Genomic DNA, 18,629 nt, shown 5'->3' with positions numbered 1-18,629 from the left:
GTTTAGGGTTTAAAACCCTAATGCTGATTGCATGGAAAAGCTCAGTTTAGGGTTTAAAACCCTAATGCTGGCTTAAAGGAAAAAGTTCAGTTTAGGGTTTAAAACCCTAATGCTGACTAAAAGGAAAATTCAGTTTAGGGTTTAAAACCCTAATGCTGATTACATGGAAAAACTCAGTTTAGGGTTTAAAACCCTAATGCTGGCTGAAAGGAAAATTCAGTTTAGGGTTTAAAACCCTAATTCTAACTAAAAGGAAAATTTAGTTTAGGATTTAAAACCCTAATGCTGATTGCATGGAAAAGCTCAGTTTAGGGTTTAAAACCCTAACGCTGGCTGAAAGGAAAAAGTTCAGTTTAGGGTTTAAAACCCTAATGCTGACTAAAAGGAAAATTCAGTTTAGGGTTTAAAACCCTAATGCTGATTGCATGGAAAAGCTCAGTTTAGGGTTTAAAACCCTAACGCTGGCTGAAAGGAAAAAGTTCAGTTTAGGGTTTAAAACCCTAATGCTGACTAAAGGAAAATTCAGTTTAGGGTTTAAAACCCTAATGCTGATTGCATGGAAAAGCTTAGTTTAGGGTTTTAAAACCCTAATGCTGGCCAAATGGAAAAAGTTCAGTTTAGGGTTTAAAACCCCAATGCTGACTAAAAGGAAAATTCAGTTTAGGGTTTAAAACCCTAATGCTGATTGGCTGGGGATAAAGCTCGAGAATACTACACGATCTATTTTTTAGTTTTCTTGTTTTAAAATAGAAGATGAAAGGGAGTTTCGTGGAAGCTTACCTTTCGAGTGAATTCATCATTGCCGAAGTACTTCCTGTACTCGTGTACCTTCTTCTTTGGGCGACACCTGCTTCTTGCACGGTTGTCTTGGATTAGACCTGTTTCAACCTTTCAAAACAAAGAATCATTCGTTGGTTCGGAAATGACGGTCGGTTTGGTGACCTTGATCGTTCCCAATTGCTTTCTTGCGTCTTTATTTCTGTTGTGAAGTTCCGCCATTGATTTGATTCGAATGGCGAAACCCTTCTAGACTTTTCAGGCTTGTATTTCCAGATTCTGCGATGATTTGCCTCGTAAGGCCTCTTTTTTTTTCTTTTTGTCCCGTTTTGATTGAAAGTTCTCAACGGGGATTTTATTGGAGGTGTTCTGTGGGAATTTGTACGAAAGGAAGCTCTGTGGGGGGAATATTTACAAAGTGGATTCTTTGTGCGGATTCTGTACAATGGGGTATGCTGGTTTTTTGTTTCAAAACGAGTTTCCTAGGGTTTGTTGGGGGTAAGCTTGTTGGGGAATATTTACAAAAGGACTCGCTGGGGATGTGCTGATGAAAATCCAACGGGGATTTTTTTTTTTCTCTGGGGAGACTTTGTGGGAGACTGTACAAAAGGAAAAACTCTGTGGGGATTTGTACAGGGGGAAGACTCTGTGGGGATTTGTCCGAAGGCGGACTTGCTGGGGAAGATTTCAAGATTTCTCTCTTTCCTCTTTACTTTGAAACACCATCAAACGTCATGATTCATCAGGCTTGGGCAATCGTACCAACGAGATGAGGCGCTTTCCTTCGTGAGACGGGATTCCGTGCAAACAAACCTGCCACCTGCCCTTTCCGGTGTGTCCTGACCTTGGGATTAAAACACAAAAGGGATTCGAAGGAAACAAAGAAAGGAGAAAACAAATCAGAAAACACAGGGTCCTTTTCAGGACGAGAAAGACTTATCTGAGGAGGATAACGCCAGCTTTAAAGGACATGACATGCTTTTTGGACTGGACGTCTGACCTTCCAAGAACTTGCGTTTTCCTGAACCCGAACGGATCTTGTGATTCCAAACTGGTGGCATTTTGCCGAAACCTTCTTGGGGTGGAGTCATTCTTTTTCGGCCAACAGCGCCCTTTGCGGGTTTTCGCTGGCTGACCTCTCTCATTTCTCTTCCTGTCATCGCTTGATAGCACTCTTTGCGAGTTTTTACTAAACAAGCTCTCTCATTTTGGTTTCTCTACTCCCGTCGCCTCGTGGTGCCCGAAGGTTTTCACCGCCGAGACTCTCTCATTTTATCTCTCTCAATTCAGAGTGTGCTGGTCTCCATTTGTGACGCTTATTGGTTCCCCACCATATTCGGTAATTGATTTGAAGACTCGTGCCTGGTAAAGAGGGGTAGATGATACTAACTTCCCAACTGCTCGACGTGCCCCGGTTTCAGTTTCAGGGTGAATGGGATTTTATTGTTGGTGTGACTGAACCTCAGGGAGAGGCTGCCTACGTATCCTTTCGGAATCAAGTCAAACGTAGTTCAGGCTTCAATCAATGTTTTGTTTTTTTTTCTTTGTTTTTTTTGTTTTGTAAGCGGCTCAAAAGTTAGTAGAGAGAATTGGGTAGTGTTTGGGGAGTAGTGGGGAATAAAACCTTCGCCATTTTCAAATGTGTCAGGACTACTTGGAGTATGATCTAGACGTAGTATCTCTTGACTGCATCTGCATTTACTGCTGTGTCGGGGTCATTTCCTTCGATATCACCTAAATACAATGCTCCTCTCGGCAATATCTTCCTTACGATGTATGGGCCTTTCCAATTTGGGGCAAACTTTCCTTTTGCTTCTTCATGATGCGGCAGAATACGCCTTAGTACCAGCTGACCTACTTCGAAATTCCGGGGTCGGACTTTCTTGTTGTAAGCACGGGCCATCCTTCGTTGGTATAACTGTCCGTGACAAACTGCGGCCATTCGCTTTTCATCAATCAACGTCAATTGCTCTAACCGAGTCTTGACCCACTCGCTGTCCTCGATTTCTGCTTCGACAATGATTCGAAGCGAAGGAATTTCTACCTCTGCCGGTATTACAGCCTCGGTCCCATAAACCAAAAGATAAGGAGTCGCTCCCACCGATGTGCGTACCGTAGTGCGGTACCCCAATAATGCAAAAGGTAACTGCTCATGCCACTGTCGGGAACTTTGGATCGTTTTCCTCAAAATCTTCTTGATGTTTTTATTTGCAGCTTCCACAGCACCATTGGCTTTCGGCCGATAAGGAGTAGAATTCCTATGCGTTATCTTGAACTGCTCGCATACATCTCCCATCAAGTGACTGTTCAAGTTTGCTGCATTATCTGTAATGATAGTCGCAGGAATACCGAAACGACAGATAAGATTTGAGTGTACAAAATCCACTACAGCTTTTTTAGTGACCGACTTGAGAGTGACAGCTTCTACCCATTTTGTGAAGTAATCGATGGCAACCAGTATAAACCTGTGTCCATTCGAAGCCTTCGGTTCGATTGGTCCAATGACGTCCATGCCCCATGCGACAAATGGCCAAGGTGCGGACATGGGATGCAACTCCGTGGGAGGTGCATGAATCAAATCACCGTGCACCTGACACTGATGACACTTCCGGACAAAGCTAAAGCAATCTTTTTCCATGGTCATCCAGTAATAACCTGCTCGGAGGATTTTCTTCGCTAAGACATACCCGTTCATGTGAGGTCCGCACACACCTGCGTGTACTTCGTGCATGATCTTTCTCGATTCCTCGATATCGACACATCTTAGGAGATTGAGGTCCGGGGTCCTCTTATATAACAATTCACCGCTTAGAAAGAAACCACTTGCATGTCGCCTAATGGTCCTCTTCTGATCTCCAGTAGCATGCTCTGGGTATTCTTGCGTCTTCAGGAATTTCCTGATGTCATGGTACCAAGGCTGCGTACTTGATCCTGCCTCGATTACACTGCAGTAACCGTGTCTTTCCTTGATTTGGATTTCCAAAGGATCGACGTGGGCGTTGCCCGGGTAGGGTAGCATTGAAGCCAAAGTAGCAAGTGCATCTGCTAGTTCATTGTGGCACCTCGGAATATACCTGAACTCTATTGACGTAAAGCGCTTGCTGAGGTCCTCCACATGCTGTCGGTAAGGGATAAGTTTGACATCCCGAGTTTCCCATTCACCTTGGACTTGTCGGATAATCAGGTCAGAATCTCCCATAATCAGTAAGTCTTCGACATCCTGATCGATTGCCATATGCATGCCCATAATGCAGGCTTCATACTCAGCTGTATTATTTGTGCAAAAGAAACGCAGTCTAGCTGTGGCGGGATAATGCTGACCGGAAGGCGAGATCAAAATTGCCCCAATCCCCACACCCTTGGCGTTCACGGCTCCGTCAAAGAACATCTTCCAAACATGAGCTTCCTCCGAGATCACTTCTGCGGTGTTTACTTCTTCATCTGGAAAGTAGGTATCCAATGGCTGGTATTCTTCATCGACCGGATTTTCGGCCAAATGATCTGCTAACGCCTGGGCTTTCATTACCGTGCGAGTGACATAAACTATGTCGAATTCCGTAAGCAAGATTTGCCATTTAGCCAGTCTCCCAGTGGGCATTGGTTTCTGAAATATATACTTCAAAGGATCCAACCTGCTTATGAGGAATGTAGTGTGGGCTTGGAGATAATGTCTCAGCTTTTGAGCAACCCATGTGAGAGCGCAACATGTCATTTCCAGCAGAGTGTATTTGGCCTCGTAGCCGGTGAATTTCTTGCTCAAGTAGTATATTGCTTGCTCTTTCTTTCCGCTTACGTTGTGTTGCCCGAGGACGCAGCCGAAAGAGTTCTCCAAGACTGTTAGATACAAGAAAAGTGGCCTTCCCGGTTCTGGAGGGACCAAGACCGGGGGATTCGAAAGGTATTCTTTGACTTTATCAAAGGCTTCTTGACACTCAGTTGTCCACTTAATCGCCGCATCTTTCCTTAACAGCTTGAATATGGGCTCACACGTGCTTGTCAGCTGGGCAATAAACCGACTGATGTAGTTCAACCTGCCCAAAAGACTCATCACGTCTTTCTTTGTTCTTGGGGGAGGCAGATCTCTGATGGATTTTATCTTAGTTGGATCTAGCTCGATACCTCTCCTGCTTACGATGAAGCCCAAAAGTTTGCCCGACGGAACTCCGAAAGCGCACTTGGCTGGGTTTAGCTTCAAGTCATACTTTCTTAATCTCTCGAAGAATTTCCTCAAGTCTTGGATGTGATTATCCTGCGTCCTGGACTTGACTATCACATCATCCACGTACACCTCTATTTCCTGATGCATCATGTCATGGAAAATGGCAGTCATGGCCCTCATGTATGTAGCCCCCGCATTCTTCAAACCAAATGGCATGACCCGGTAGCAGTAGGTGCCCCAAGGCGTGGTGAAGGCGGTTTTCTCGGCGTCCTCTTCATCCATCAGTACCTGATGATACCCAGCGTAGCAATCCACGAAAGACTGTATCTCGTGCTTGGCGCAGTTATCAACGAGGATGTGGATGTTGGGCAGTGGGAAATTATCTTTAGGACTTGCTCTGTTCAGATCTCGGTAATCTACACATACCCGAGTTTTCCCGTCCTTTTTCGGTACTGGAACCACATTTGCCAACCAAGTTGTATACTGGACTACCCGAATCACTCCCGTTTTCAATTGTTTGGTGATCTCCTCTTTAATCTTGTCACTGACCTCAGTTTTGAACTTTCGTTGCTTTTGTTGAACTGGAGGACAATCAGGATGAATCGGCAATTTATGAACCACTAGATCAACACCTAGCCCCGGCATGTCATCATATGACCAAGCAAACACGTCTTTAAATTCAAAAAGAAGTTGAATTATCGCCTCTCGCGTTTTCTTGTCCGTGTGAATGCTTATCTTGGTCTCCCGGATTTCTTCCGGGGTTCCTAAGTTTACCGGTTCAGTGTCATTCAGATTTGGCTTAGGTTTATTCTCGAAATATTCCAACTCTCGGTTTATCTCCCTAAAAGCCTCTTCCGCATCATATTCTGGTTCTGGGTTCATTAATTCGCAGTTAAATAGCTCATTGTGATCTGGGCGTGAAGTCCGCAAGCATGTCATATTTAAAGCCGCATTATTAGGACTGAAAAGAAAGATAAAAGGCAAAATAACAAAAAATTAGAACAAAAGAAAGAATGGGAAAGCAATGATGATTTTTTTTTATTTTCTTTGGAAAGTTGGAAGAACAACAATGTTTACAACTAGGGATTCAAAACAACAAAAAGAAGAAAACGTTCAAGTTATGTCCTGGAGATAACTTGTGACACAGGAAAGGTGGCAGGACAGGTCTACCCGGACTTCCGTCTAGTCGGGAATGGCGTGGCCTCCCAGTTTTGGAGTTTGGCGTTTGGCCCCATGTACATCATCTTAGCAGTGCTTTTGCCTTCACCTGGTTGAACCATGTGGACCTCGTAGAGCATTTCCCTCATCGCCCCACATATATCCTCGATTTCCTCAGCTGTGAAGACCTCATCATCTTCTTCTTCAACGTACCTTGGCCTGATGAAAGTTGGATATAAATCCGGCAGTGGTTGAGGCAACTTCCAACCCTCATTTCTCCTTTTCTTTGCCCAATCTTCGTCTGCTGGAGTAGGTTCGAAACCTAGTCCAAAAGGTTTCTTGGTGACTGGCAAGGTAATGGGTTCTGTTATTCCTTGGAGGGTTCGTCCAAGTCCTTTCCCTGGCCTAAATCCGTGCCGGATCATCTCTTTGGCCACCATGACCGAAGCGTTAGACAAGAAAGGCTGGGGGCAAGGTACTCCCTCTTCGTGCTGCTCTGCCAGTACCACCTCGAAAGCTTGATAGACCGTATGTTCGCTCCCTTCTCTCGGTTCAAGATACGGGATGGATGGGTCCCGGTAAATGGCATGTTCGTCTTCCCCATGGACCACGATTTCTTGGTCTTCGTACTCGAATTTCACCATCTGGTGAAGAGTGGAAGGCACGGCTCCTGCCGCATGGATCCAAGGTCTGCCAAGGAGGAAATTGTAGGATGTGTCCATGTCGATCACCTGGAAGGTTACTCGAAATTCGACTGGTCCTATGACCAACAACAGGTCTATTTCTCCCATGGTATCTCTCTTGATGCCGTCGAAAGCTCTTACGCAGACATTGTTGGGTCGGATTCTTCCGGTCCCAATTTCCATCCTTTGTAGCGTGGAAAGCGGGCAAATGTCAACACCTGATCCCCCATCCAACATTACCCGCTTGACATAGTAGTCCTCGCATTTAACTGTTAAATGCAAGGCCTTGTTGTGTGCTGCTCCTTCCGGGGGTAAATCATTCTTGCTGAAAGAGATTTGGTTGACGGCGAAGAATCTTTCTGTCATCCGCTCTAGTTGCTCCACCGAGGTTTCAACTGGTACATATGCTTCATTCAGGGTTTTCAGCAGGATCTTTTGATGCTCGGTTGACCTCATTAATAATGACAGCATGGATACTTGCTCAGGGTGCTTGCGCAGCTGATCTATCACTTCGTAATCCGGCATCTTCATTTGTTGGAAGAACACTTCCGCTTCTTCAACACTCACGGGCTTCTTTGGAGGGAAGCGCCTTTGTGTGGCGTTGTTCAGTCCTTGGGTATTTGAGTACCCTTCAATGAAAGTATTTTCTGGAAGTTCTCCCGTGACCTCTTTACCTTTGTACATTACCAAAGTCTTTTGATAATTCCACGGTACTGTGGACGGGTTGGTCATTGGCTTTTGCGGCACGCGTCCGATAACCACTGGCTCATTCAGCCGAGGTGGTTGAATCGTCCCCCGGACCACATAGGCTCCTTTTGGCACGTACATAGGTTTTGTCTTTTTGATCCCGAAGTTCTGCGCCTTCTCAGCTCGACCTCGTGGTATGTAAAGAACTTCATTTTTTACAGGTACCACTTTCTTCTCTACCTTCTTTTCAAGCTTTTTCTTTATAGCTTTGGCCTCCTCCCCCTTTTCTGGTTTCTGGTCTGTCTCGGGCCTCTTCCCCGTGTCGACAATGGCAATTATGGCTTTCAGAGCAGGGTCGAATTCTTTGTCTTCGCAAATCATTCCGATCAGCGGCCCATTATTGTGAGCAGGTAATGGATTGTTAGTTACATTCGGGATCTCCTCGTCCCTTAGCACTATTTTCCCTTGCTCTATCAAATTCTCGACCACTCTTTTCAATGACCAGCAGTCATTTGTATCATGTCCCTCGGCCCCTGAATGATAGGCGCATCTGACTCCGGCTTTGTAAGAAGGCGATGTTGGGTTTTGCCTTGTTTGAGGGATTGGTTGCAAGAAACCTAACTGGACCAACTTTGGGAACAAAGTAGAGTATTGTTCACCGATGGGCGTGAAAGTTCGCCTTCGAGGTGGCTTCTGAGGGCGAAAGTTATTCTGCGGGGGTTGTGGGTTATAGTGGTTGCGGTAAGGAGGCTGATTTCTGGGAGGTGGAGCTGGGACTCGGTTGGCTTGTTGTGGTGGATGGTTATAAGGTTGGGCATTCATGACCATATAAGGTTGATGAGCATACGCCAAATTCGAGTGGGGGTAATAGTGTTGTGGGGCTCTTTCCGGAAAATGGGGCCTGGGATGACGATACTCCCTTGCTTCAGAGGCTGCCATAGTCGTTTCTTCCTTCTTCTTCCCCCTTGTCGTTCCTCCGGACCCGCTTTGGACGGCCTGGGAGGTCGCCCTTATGGCTGCTTGACTCAGAATCCTACCTGTTTTCAAACCATTTTCCACCATCTCTCCAATCTTGATCGCTTCCGCGAATGGCTTACCCATGGCTGACATCATGTTTTGGAAATAGTCAGACTCTTGAGCCTGGAGAAAGGTAGTGACCATTTCCACTTCATCCATGGGAGGCTTCACTCTCGACGCCTGTTCACGCCACTTAATAGCATACTCTCTAAAGCTTTCCGAAGGCTTCTTCTTCAAATTCGACAGAGAGTTTCGGTCTGGCGCAATGTCGATGTTATACTGGAATTGTTTTACAAAATCTCTGGCGAGATCATCCCATATATGCCATCGGGACATTTCCTGATCCATATACCATTCCGAAGCTATCCCTACTAGACTTTCCCCAAAATACGCCATCAGCAGTTCTTCTTTTCCGCCGGCTCCCCGTAATTGGTTGCAGTATTTCTTAAGATGTGCAATGGGGTCACCGTGCCCATCGTATTTCTCGAACTTTGGGGTCTTGAAACCCGTTGGCAGGTGCACGTGAGGGAACATGCACAGGTCGGCGTAAGAGACGCTCTTTTGTCCGCTCAATCCTTGCATATTCTTCAAACTTTGTTCAAGGCTTCTCATTCTCTTGGCAATCTCATTTTGTTCTGCAATTCTGGGGTTCTGATCCTGCCCGGGTGCAAGCTCGCACTGAGGCGGTAGAGGATTAGTGCTGGTAGCGAACCTAGTTGGTTCCATTGAGAACGATGGTGCTTGGAATGTAAAAGAGGATGAGTCAAAGCTTGGCTTGTACGTGGTAGGCTGTGCCGTAATCGGGCAAGGCGATGCAGTAAAGATGTTCATGCTTGCATCAGTGGATGACATTCGGGGATGAGGCTCAGAAGGCGATCCAGCAGAGAAGGCTGAGGTGGCTGGGTACCCGAATGGGGTAGCAGGATAATTTATGGGGACATTAGAAGTCCCACTTGACCTGGAGAATAATTCAGGGAATCCGGGGACGACACTTGGCGGCTCTTTCCCATTGTTCCAGTCGTCCAGCATTTCCAACATGCGGAGCCGTAGGATTCTATTTTCCTCCGCAGTTGCGGATTCAGGTGTGAGGACGGCTGAGATTGAGCTTTCCTCAGAAACAGGGATCGTTTGCAATGGAATTTCTGAAGACATTTCCACACTTCCTTTTGACCTGGTGAAGTAAGTGTGAGTACTGCTTCTGGCCCTAACAACAGGTAGTTGAACACTTCTCCTTGACCTCGTGAAATATGAGTGCGAGGCCAGACTTTCACCAAACCAACCGTCTTTTCAAAAACCCTGGAATACTCAATGACAAACGCACGGTTAATTTGCAGAAAATAACAGATAGTTAATCTCACGTTGGGCATGATGCACCTATACGGTTAAGTGGATTACTATATGTTGCTACGAGAGCATGCGTCATTCCGGCATTTTTCCTCTTATTAGTTTTTTTCCCTTTTTTTCTTTTTTTTTCTTTTTCTCTTTTGTTTTCCTTTTATTTTATTTATTATTTTTTTTATTTTGCAGATAAAGAAATGCGACCGGATCCGATGAGGATTGCCTACGTATCACGATGCCTACGTGAATCAGATCATTACGTAGTTCGAAAAATACAAATGAGCGTAAAAGAAGCAAACTCTTTATTATTGAAGCAGTCTATTACAAACTACACTCTGCAAAAGAAAAAGCAAACTTTGAAAATAAACCTAGACTCAAAAATAGACTAAAAATCACCCTGATGGAAAAACAAGCAGAAGATGCTAAGATACAGGCTCGACTTATGAGTGCATTATGGTTTTGAAAATTGGTGTCCGCGGGGCATCGTTCGGCCTTGTCGCGGTCCTAGGTGTGAGATCCCTCTCAAGTTGCTCCAGTTCATGCATAGTCTGCTTGACATAACCCATTACTGCCGAGAGGACGGTAACGCTGGACATGTTCTCACATCGTAGACATCGTCTGGTGATGGCATGGGCAATGGCCTTGATCCTATCTCTGGTTTGCTTCTTTTCTATGAGTAGGCGTTTTATCTGATCGCTACATATCTCGAATACTTGAGTATCCTGTATATGCTGATGCTTCAATCGCCGTACTTCCAACTTCATCTGAGCCATTGAGTCGTACCAGTATCTGCTCTCAATTTGGAAATCCTTGGCCTGATTAGCTGCTTTGATCTCAAGTGCAGCCCTCTCTCTCTTTACTTTAGCAACAGTTTTCTCGTGGTCGCCTTCCAATTGATTCAGGTATCGACGATGCTTATCTGCTCTTGTATCCCACTGTGTTTTGAGCTCTGCTATGACGTTTTCAGATTTCTCCAAACCATCTTGCCATTCTCTGATCTCGCTTTTTAGCCTTTTTATCAGGTGCTTGTCTGATCGACGCCTTGGTTGTTTATCTGCATCCAACCTTATTTGTTTGATCTGGGCTCTGAGCATTTCATTTTCTTGAATTAACCTGTTCCGCTCTCCCAGATCGGTAGCAATTTGCACGTTGTGCTCGTATTTCATGCCTTCTACTTGTTGCTTTAACCTGCTGATTTCGGCACAATAGCCTCTTTCCTCTGCTAACCAATCCCAATGCCTTTGCGACGACTCGGTGAAATTCCGGATGTGGGGTCTCTTAGCTGGTCTTTCATGCTCAAGTTCCCTTCTATACCATGCAAGGTAACCTGGCGCCGTCTCTCCTTTGGCTCGATCCCGCACGCGAGTATCTGATTTCAAATATTGACACTCACTCCAGATTTGGCGAACCTTTGCTTCCGGGAATTGTCCGTTAGGACTTATCTCAACTGCTTGATCGCTAAGATCTTCCTCATGAGGTACTGTCTGGCATCTTCCGAACTGTTTCAAGACTCGGCAGGGTGCGTAAGGTTGAATGCTCTTAAGCCCCATCAATAAGAAATGAGTTTTAGCTGCAGAAATATATAGGATCTCATCAATAGGCAACCATCCCAACGTCCATTGTATTTGGCTGGCGGTAAGAGCTTGAAAGAACGAGGTCCATGCCAGGACTCCTTTGGGCAAACTGATCTCTTTGGTTCTCGTGTAGGATTCTTCTATGCACGTCTTTTCCGAGGAACCATGGCTCAAAATCTCGGAATGATGGCAGAGGTGCTTGGTCATCCATATCTGTAAGAGCAAGTTACAACCTTCGAAGAAATTTCCTCCAGCTTTACAAGCTGTAAGATCTCGAAAGATGTCAGATACCACCATTGGCGCGAGAGTACTGTCACTTTGCGTGAGTAAAGTGCTAACGACCCCGGATATCTTCAAATCAATGTTTCCGTCTTTCCTTGGAAATACCAGAAGGCCCAAGAACATCATCATGAACGCTACCCGTCTGTGCTTGTCCCACTTCTGACGAACTCCTTTGCTGCACAGTTTGTTGATTGGATTATTGAATCCCCCTCGTGACCGTACCTATCATATATGAAGCATGGAGTACAAAATCCGGCCGCTAGATCCGGGTTGTGGACTATTCTGGGTATCTTCAATGAATCTAGGAATCGATGTACCATGACGACTCTCAGGGCGACCAAGTATTTTTCCCTCAACGGAAGTTCAGTATTCCCGATGTATCCGGCCATTTCTTCCAAAGTCGGGGTGAGCTCAAAATCAGAGAAATGAAAAACATTGTGCGCCGGGTCCCAATAGGTAACCAAAGCCCTTATGATATCTCCCCGAGGTTGGATTTCCAACAGACCCACAAGACCTTTCAGATATTTCTTAACCTCATTTTGTCCTTCAACACCTAGATCATTCCACCATAGCCGTAACTTGACAGGGATTTTGGTTATCATTGAAAAATGTTCATTTTGCATCGTGCTCATCCTGCACATTTATTAAGGTGATTTTAACAAAATGACTGACTCAAAAAAAATATTTTTACAGAGGGGATCAAGTTTTGAACACGGCCTTGAGACACTTCGGGGACGAAGATTTTAAGGCTGTGTGGGTCTACTGGGTAAAAATGCTAACAAGACCCAAAGGTGGCTGTTTATGCAAAGTCAGCCTTCCGGCGTCCCTTTTGGGAACATTCGGCTATTTATGACAAAACAACGTCACCCGACTTATTCATGACTCTTTTTAAAAATTTGACACATTTTTTGTTATTTATTTATTTATTGATTTTGGCTATTTTAGCAAAATGGGGGTTGAACCCGACGAGGGTTGCCTACGTATCTCACATCCGGTGAGAATCAAACCGGCGTAGTTCGGGCTATCGTGAATAGAGAAAATCAAATAAACCTAAAAATCAAGAATGCATATTTTTATTATTATTGTTTTTTTTTGAAAAGAGAGAAAGATTAAAAAATATTTATTACTAACTATTTTTGGGAAATATTTGGATTATTAGTCTAAATTTATAAAAGGGGTACTACAAAAGAAACAACATTTTTTTTTTGAATTATGAATTTTCCGTTTTGTTTTCTTTTTTTTAAAAAGAAATACCCCCCTTTTTATTTTGAGAGTGATAAAAAGGAAATTATTTTTTTTTATGTTTTTTTTAATAAATCAAACTAAAAAAGAAAATTTTTTAGGAAAATTCTGGTGAGGTTCTGACACTACTTGGACATTGATTTTATTTTTCCGAAATAAGTAATTATCTCCCTACACTGCTATTTTCCATTTTTTTTAGAAACCGGTCAGCATGCGGAACCGAAGCAAATAGATGCGCAAGACAAATAGGATGCAGCAGGATGATCTTTTCATTTCAGGTTGCCTAGTCCTAGACGGACCCAACCCCTGTGTTGAGCCCCCTAAGTCAAATGCAACATGATGCAAATAAACGTTCCTACTAGGGATCAGGCATGAAGTTTAGTTATACTAGGTTTAAACCTTGGTATTTGTTCTAGACTGTGTACCCAAGCGGACAACTCGAGTTGAGGAGGGGGCTACGTACCGGGGACCCGCGAGATCATCCGGCTTTGTAACTTGTCCGACCTCTTTCTTATTTCAGGTATTGACACTAACAGAATAGGGAGTCTCGACCAGCGAGCTTCTCCCCGGAGGTAAGAAAAGAAGGGTTTCGGCACAGTTTATATACAGTTCAGATAATATCAAAGCGGTAAAAGACAACATTTAGCACGTTATGCAAAAACATGTAATAAAGATCAGATAATAAAGCCAAATATAACAATTATTCTAAGCTCGAATTCTTGAACCCTGAACCAGTGGTTCTGGGTTTATCGTCCCCAGCAGAGTCGCCAGAGCTGTCACACCTCCTTTTTGCGCGCCCGGCCCCGAAGGGTTAAATGCGCGGGTGGAGTTTTTCCAATTTAAGTGACAATATTCGAAATGGGATTATTTATTTAATTCAGAGTCGCCACTTGGGAAAGGTTTGGTTTTTGGTGTCCCAAGTCACCGGTTTATCTTGAATCCCAAATCGAGGAAATTTTAGACTTTTCCAAATGAAGTCTGCGAACCAGAAATTCTAAGTAAGGAATTCTGTTGACCCGAGGGAAGGTGTTAGGCACCCTCGAATCTCGTGGTTCTAGCACGGTCGCTTAAATTGTTATAATGGCTAAATATCTGATTTAAATACATGTTATGACTTACGTGCTTTTATTAAGTTTGAAACGCTTTTATTATTATCACTTATTTTTTTATAGAATTGCAACGTCGTGAAAATGCATCTCGAACCATGTCACAATCAATGCACCCGTGATCGTCGACACATTTGGACTTCGTTGAGATTCGGATTTGGGTCACATCAATGTGCACCCGAATTTAAGAATATGATTTAATTAAGTCGCGCCTACAAAGTCTAACGCGTTATTATTTTGTAGAAGGCCATGAAATTTATTAAATGGCTTATCCTGAATTCTAAATAATTATCATGGTTATTTATTGAGGGCCCCGCAATTTTGCATTTTTATTTGGCGAGGCTTATCTCTATTTTAGAAAGGATATCCTAAAGTGGCTACATTTCTAATGCATTTGTCTCTAAAACTAGAAGGAAAGGTACATGCTAATTCAATTATAGGCTTTTGCCTAATCTGGATTCTTGTCAATTTCTGATTAATTATTTACAAAAGTGGAGAGATGTCATACCTTGTGAAACATGCTTTAATTGGACAAAGAAGTTACATTCGAGATTGACCCAATGCTATACGTGCGTCCAAAACATTTCTTGAATTGAATTTAACTAGACTTATTTAGGCTGGATTAAGGGAACTAACTACTATGTCTTATTACTAATAGGGATTCGAACGCGCTTCTATATGCTGCCTAGCGGGTTCTGATAAAAAGAAAACTAATAATAACACCAAACATCATTGCGTAAAAAATGGAAGTACTCTATTGCATGCATCTCATTATAGTTAAACAGGAATCCGGTCGAAAATTCTATGTCAATTATCCATGCATTCTACATATTATACTATTACATCTTGTACTGGCAAACAACTATGAACTAAGATGCAAGAGGCTAAACTTGATTAAGTATTATCTAACTAATCTTTCATTACTGAATCACGCTAATCAATTTATACAACAGAAGTCAGTATATCACAAACATTACGAAACAGACATCTGAATCTTCTTCAAGAACTCCTTTCATTTCATGCTTTTGAACTGTTACAGTTAACACCAAAATTGGATCTGAAATGTGTACCTGGAGAACACTGAATACTGAAATGCAAAGAAGAAGTGAAGCAGAAAGGTCAGCAGCAGCAGGAAACCAAATAGCAGCAGCAACAGCAGGTAACCAAATAGAAGCAAAAACCCAGTGCAAGATGCAGCTGGAGCCAATGAAAAATGGTAGGCAGGTAGCAGCAAACAATGCAGTAGGAATAATACTCCAAGATAGACCAATCCAGGGGAAACGAACAATATGAATCAACCAATGAACTCAGCTGATACTTTCAGTTTAGACTCCCCTGTGTCTCTCTATGTATGTCTGTGTGTGTATACCTCTCAGTGTGTATTCCCTTCCAGATCTCCTAATTATCTCTATTATCCGATGGTATCCTTTCTCCTCTAATCTCTTATATCCTCACAGTGTGTGTGTTTCTTTTTCAGCTCTTAAGGTCCAGTGTGTATCCCCCTCCCCTCTGTATATCTATATCCCTTTTATAAGCCTTCCTTACCCCTTTTAACAGCCTGTTTGGGCTATCACAGTACCCTTCCCATGTGCCTCCCATTTTCAGATTCCAGTTAGTTATTTAAGTATTAACCCCATCATTCCCTTGGCAGGCTTAACTTTTAAAGGGTTTAATACTTTTAAACCAAAGCAAGGTATGGGCAGTAGAATATATCTGACAGCATATGCTGTCAAATTATTTAAAACTTAACAAAAACCTTTATGCAGGCCATAGGTTGTGCACAAAGCACATGAGGTGCACTTGCACATGTTGTGCACGAGTGCACATGCCCTCCAATTCAGAATTTAAACCAAACATCCCTCTTACATTACTGATCTAATTCAACAGCTATAAGTAAACAAAAACTGGTTCTTAATTGATTCATCAAATGCTTAGCAGAAGTAAGTCGATTTGTTATTGTTCGGATAGCTGAAACTAATTGACGACACATGTCGACTCGACTATATTAGCATTAACATACACAATCGTAGCCAAAAATCAGACATTCAAAAGCGTGGGACACATGACTCGACTTATACTGATTAAACAGAATTATACTTCGAGGAATCAGTTAGTCAGTACAAATTTGGAATACAACCAATACACATGCCTTATCAGAATAGGAGGGGTTCAAACAAACACAGTGGTTCGGGCAAAGTGGACAAACAGAAGTTGGTAAAAATTCAAAGACGCAAATTGAAACAAAACATGGACAGACATTTAATCACTCACATGGACCAAACATAAATAAGAAAGGAAACAAGACTCACCTCAAATCTTAAAAAAAAATCAAAAACCTTGACTCGGACTTGGACAGACTCTTCTTAAGGCTGAACGGACTTTAATCGAAGTGTTTCTCAGATGAGAAACACTTCGATTAAGGTCCCTTAGACCTTAATTTCCTTGGCTCGAACGGGTATGAACCAGTGACGAGGAACCTTGTGGTTTCACAACTCAGATCTAGGATTCGTGCTTCCCTGGTCATATTCGGACCAAACCAAGTATGGTTTGGTCACGAGGGGGTCTGGGGAGTGTCTGGTATGAATTTAGGGCCGATCGGTGTAGATTAGGTTCTGACTAGAATCTTCAAATGAAGATTCGAGAAGGTGGGATAGGATTCGAGGTGTGTGGTTGGTAGACTCGGGTTCAGGACGGCATGAGGGTTCTATGGTGTTCAGGTGGAGGTCACCGGCGTTCATGCCGCCGGTTTTCTGGTGAAGGTGTGCAGGGGCGGCTAGGGTTTGAGGGGAAGGGTTTGTGGAGACGAAGGCTGGGGTTCGGATAGGGGGGGCAGGGTAAGATTACGGGCTTATATAGTTAGTGGGTAGGTGGATCTCAACCGTTAGATAAATCAAGATCTACGGTCTGGATCTGATGGCTTAAGTGGAACGGTGTCGTTTCGAGGGTAAAGGGTTTGGGTTGGTCCGGGTGTAAACGGGTCGGGTTTTGTTCGTGGGTATGGGAAATGTGATCTTGGCCGTTGATCAATCTGAGATCAACGGCCCAGACCACACTGGATTGAAACGACGTCGTTTGGACTCTCTAGGCATCAGTTGGATTTGGACCGGGCAGGCCTGGTTTGGACGTTGTTTGTTTTGGGCCAATTTTAATAAATTGGCCCAATCCGGAAGAAGATTATTTCTTTTTCTTTTCTTTCTTTTTTTTATTTTAAAAACAAAACTAAGCAAAAAAAATCAAATTAAAAATTAAATACACACTCAATACAATTATTCACACACACTAAAATATTTCAAAACAGGTAAAATCAAACAAATCAAAATCACGGACGAAGATGCCTATTTATGATTTTCTTTTTTTAACGACCGGATTACGGTTTGAATTACGCGTGACACACACACTTTGCATTTTAAATAAATAAATAAGAAAAAAATAAAAATGGGAAAAACTCACAAATAAATCAACAAAGTGCCGCACAGAAATCCGAAATTTGTACAGCAGGGCCAATTATTATTTTTTATTTCTTTTGGAGCGATTATCGTGCGAAACAAAAATCACGTGCTCACAGAAAGGAACTTTTACAATTCAAAGATATTAGCATTCTGCAATCCAGCACGTTAGCCATTTTCAAAGCTTTCAACAAAGCTTCATTTTTTATGTCTTGAAAACAAAGTCACAATCAGACGTTAGAAACGTTTACAATTCAAGCTCTTACCAGACATTAATAATGAGATTTCTTGCAATCAAATTCTCCTACAAATAATATTATACGGATTTTTCCCTACCCATGTATGTTAAGGCCATCCCTTCTTTCTTTTCGACATGATCTATACGACACAAACGAAACAAGCGAATGCCAACTTCCATAAAGTACTCTATTCGTAGAAATGCTAGAGATGTATTTATTCTTATCCTCTAATAAGTCTTATTATTCTATCATCTATTCATAGGTCTCAAAAAAATACGTATTTGATAAAGTTTATTCGAAAGGTATATTGATTTTTATGGCATTCCGAGAAAATCTTATTAACATATTTCTTATGCATTTTATGCATTGCATTCATTTACATTGACACATTACTAGATGACGTTATATACGCATATATATGTAAATATATGTATATGTGATATGGAAAAATGTTACGGTGTATATACGTACCACCACCTGATTAGTTGGTATATATTGGTGATGTTGCCCACAGTGGCGGAGATGATATGATGGGATGCCTTCAGAGGCTTGATGATCTTATGTACACCTATACTTATGCATGGCACGACAATTATATGCACGTGCATGCCATTATAAATGTTTCAGAATTTACAAGATCATCTGTCTTTTATGTACTGATTTTCATGCCTTACATACTCACTATATTATTCGTACTGACACCCTATTTTCCAGGGCCTGCATTTCATGCCCGCAGGTACAGGTAGACAAGCAGACGGTCCTCCTTCTTAGGATCTTTGATCAGCGAGAGTTGGCATGCTCCATTTGATCCGGAGCTGCCTTTGATTTTGGTATGATATGCTTGTATATATACGTAGGTATGACATGGCTCAGTCCCGTCTTTGTACAGTTGTATTTCTATTAGAGGTCTATAGACAGTTA

The sequence above is a fragment of the Nicotiana sylvestris genome, chromosome 3 (genome assembly GCF_000393655.2).
Source record: "Nicotiana sylvestris chromosome 3, ASM39365v2, whole genome shotgun sequence".
Taxonomy (NCBI): domain Eukaryota; kingdom Viridiplantae; phylum Streptophyta; class Magnoliopsida; order Solanales; family Solanaceae; genus Nicotiana; species Nicotiana sylvestris.
This window is presented reverse-complemented; position numbering follows the sequence as displayed.